The 2,865-nt window shown below is 32.2% G+C and overlaps 1 protein-coding gene across 2 annotated transcripts in view; it reads left to right on the top strand.

The window, feature by feature from the left end:
• LOC142322394 (serine-enriched protein-like) overlaps positions 1 to 2,865 on the top strand; it is a 257,207-nt gene that overhangs the window by 66,472 nt on the left and 187,870 nt on the right. The window lies entirely within an intron of this gene.

Below are 2,865 nucleotides of genomic sequence, written 5' to 3'. Positions count from 1 at the left end.
GATGCCCAAACATTAGCCCTATCTAATGAAGGAATGGTGTTTTCTTGGGGTGATGGTGACTTTCGTAAATTAGGAAGAGGTGGAAGTGAGGGTTGTGATTTACCTCAGAATGTTGAACGTTTAAATGGTTTTGGTGTTTGTCACATTGAATGCGGTGCTCAGTTCTCACTTGCTCTAACGAATAGTGGTCAGGTCAGTATTAGTCAGTTTAGGTTAGTATTAAGAGAATAGGGTACAATTGAAGAGAATAGGATAAATGGTGATGCATTCTATCCACAATATAAAAATATCAGATTTGTAGTTCTCCAAAACAACCAGGAAAGAGGTTCCCTTCAAAAGGTCTCACCTTTCCTGATAAATATAGTTTTTACAGGTTCAAGTAGTTCACCGAAAAACATCAGGAAATTAAGAGATTGATTGATACTGCTCAAGACTTAATGAAGCATCTTAATGATGTGATGATGTTTGACAATGTGAAGTTGTGGCTATTTTCCTAATGGAAGATTCAATATCCATACAGATTTCACTGTCAAGACAGATTCCTACAATAGTAGTGAAGATATTGGTACCATTTAAAATGAATATCTGCAGCTTGCAGCTTGTACCTTCCCCCAAATTCTGATGTCAGTGAGGATGAAATGTCCAGTCTGTTATCACAGATTTTAATGCCCATTATTGGGATTGGATACAAATATTTTTTTGGCTAATATGACAGAAACGGTAGCATGATTCAACAACTAGCCATTTTACAAACCAGTACAAATGCAAATGAAAATACCCCTTAAGTACTTAAGATAGTAAATGTGCAAAGAATTACGCCTCTGATAGTGCAGATGAATTTACCCCTCATAACATCTGCCCAAAGACGAGGCAACCTGTATTTTAAATAGCATGAATCCTGATGCTGTAGTTTATACAGATGGCTGTAAACATGATAATTCTGTTTGTTGTACTTTTGAGGTTGGCAACAGAACATACATGTTTGACCTTCCCAGCATCGCTATTGTTTTCATCGTGGAGCTATATGGAGGCCTTAAATATAATTAGTCCATCATATCGACACATATTTGTCTATTCAGATTCCACGAGTGCCTTGCAGGTGATTACTGACATGTACTCCAGTCTGTGAAATACAGTGTGTTGTTTTTGTAATGACTCGGCATAATACAAGTGTGAGCTTCTGCTGGATCCCCAGCAATATTGGAATTTGATTGTGCTGCAAAAGAGGCTTGTTTGTAGTTTCCTTTTACTGATCTTGTTGTTTCTGAAGATCTTGTCTGTTTTCTGAAGAGGATGTTTTGTGATGAGTGGCAAAGTGAATGGAATGCTACCATCAAGATAAGCTTGTCTAATTAAGGACACTGTATCACTATGGGGCTCTTCATCCAGGAGTAACCGACGAGAGGAAGTTATTATTTGCCATCTGCAAATAGGGCACACTAGATTCATTCATGGACATCTCATGACTTGGACCTATGCACCTGTTTGTATTTGCTGTGACTTCCAACTGATATTGACACTGCATACTTGTGGACTCAGTTATGCGGTATAACTATGTTATCAAATGGCATCCTATTTCTTAAGACCATGCATCTATATTCAATTATTTGATTATAACTTCAGTATATTTCTCTATTTATTTAGTTTGGTGTGTTACAGATGGCAATTTTGTTATTTTATGTTAGATTTAAATTTTTTTTCACATTTAGCATGTGGCATTAGGCATTTTACACCTGTTTATTTTTTAAGTTAATTCTTTATTATTAATTTTTAATTGTTTACTATAATAATAGTGTTCCCAGGTGCTGATAACATTACTTAATTTTGCCCCTAGTTCAATAGAAAGGCCCTTATATGCTTCTGTTGCCATCTTTAATAAATTACTGATTCATTTTAAAAACTTATCCCTGCAATTATTTATTTAAAACACAATTAATAGGTTTTCTTTTACTAAATCAATATTACTCTTGTCTGAATTTTGAAATAATATTAATTAAAAAAATAACCTGTCTTTTTTGTATCCTGTTCAATATGTACATAAATATGTGCTCAAAATAGTTTTCAATAATGCCTTCTGAATTGTGATTATTTGTAATTTTTTATATTTAGTATATTCATACATTTATTATTTACCTTAATATTATTTCATGTGTTCATATTTTAAATAATTTTTATAGGCTTTAATCACGTCTATTTTTTATTTAATAATTAATTTTGTATTTTGTGATGCTGCATAGTCAAAGTTTTACCATGGTTTCCCTTGATCCATCCTTGCAAATACTTGGGCAGTTCCTTTTTTCAAAATAAGTAACATATCTACCTATTTCTGATATAATGTATTATTATATGCTGATTATGTATTTTTATATTCTATAATGTTTTTATTTATTTATTTTAGGTGTAGACATGGGGTAAAGGTGATTATTATAGGCTGGGACATGGGACTGATCAACATGTTAGGAAACTTACATTGGTTGAGGGGTTTCGTGGTGAAAAAGTGATCAATGTTGCTGTAGGTGCTTTACATTGTCTTGCTGTTACTGATACTGGGATGGTGAGTTACATTCATATAATTATTTTTTTATTTTGTCATAAACTGCCATAATCTATTCTGATTATTTGATATGCTTTTGTTCAAACTTAAAATATTACACACTTATATCACGTAAAATAACTCTTAAGATTGTTTGATACATAGACACCAAGCCCATGTAAATGAATATAAATTAATCTCATTGACATATACCTAAAACAAATACAGATAAAAAAACCAAATAAAATATTTAAAAAACCGTTAACGTACTATATTAACATAAATAAATACTAAGAGAAAATAGCTCAAAAATTTTAAAAACTTGATACAAT

The sequence above is a fragment of the Lycorma delicatula genome, chromosome 3 (genome assembly GCF_047948215.1).
Source record: "Lycorma delicatula isolate Av1 chromosome 3, ASM4794821v1, whole genome shotgun sequence".
NCBI lineage: Eukaryota > Metazoa > Arthropoda > Insecta > Hemiptera > Fulgoridae > Lycorma > Lycorma delicatula.
The sequence above is the reverse complement of the archived record's forward strand: the minus strand, read 5'-3'. Positions and strand labels throughout refer to the sequence as shown.